The sequence below is a fragment of the Propithecus coquereli genome, unplaced genomic scaffold (genome assembly GCF_000956105.1).
Source record: "Propithecus coquereli isolate 6110/MARCELLA unplaced genomic scaffold, Pcoq_1.0 Scaffold22, whole genome shotgun sequence".
Classification (NCBI taxonomy): Eukaryota; Metazoa; Chordata; class Mammalia; order Primates; family Indriidae; genus Propithecus; species Propithecus coquereli.
The window spans coordinates 7110333-7111058 of NW_012147189.1; positions in this window are offsets into that span (position 1 = coordinate 7110333).

Here is a 726-nt window from a genome sequence, read left to right on the forward strand (position 1 = left end):
TTACACTGTGCTCATAACATCCATTCACTGAAATAACATTGTTCCCAAAGTGTCAAGTAAGTAGCACTTTTCTAATCTTATTTTACACATATGTATTTATTATTTTTTACTGCACATATTAAGGTTTAATAGATATGTAAATAATGAAATGATGACAATGAGCTATAGATATTGAAGAAGTCAGGCTCTTCTCAGTGAGTCTTCCTTTCCAACTCTTGATGTGTCTTCGTTTGGCTGCATTTGTTCAGTGACACTTCACAGAACGGTGTATTTATCCCTTCCCTCAGGGCTTCTCACTGTCTTCTCAAATAGGAAGCTTTATAAAGAGTATTCCACTTCCTAGGTTACCATTTACCAGGATGCAGCCATTGAAACCTTTTAGAGTTGTAAACGCAGAATTGGGGAACCTGAGCATGACTAACAAAGTCTTCCCCACTCTGTCCCCAGTAGGAACTTGGAGACCTCATGAAAGTTAAGTTACCTGGATATGGCATTCATATTGCCAATTTCCAAAAGTAGATGTTACTTAATGTAAATAAGGGATGTATTGGCAAAAATATACTCTTCCTAATCCACAAGTCTATAGATTCTATAGTCTCTATAGTTTTTTCATATTTTATTTAGGTATATATCTTACTAGGCTTTTATTCATTGTGTATGTAAATTACTTTCTTTCTGAAGAAATCCATTTTATTTCTGTTTGCACACCTTAATACCCACTTGACA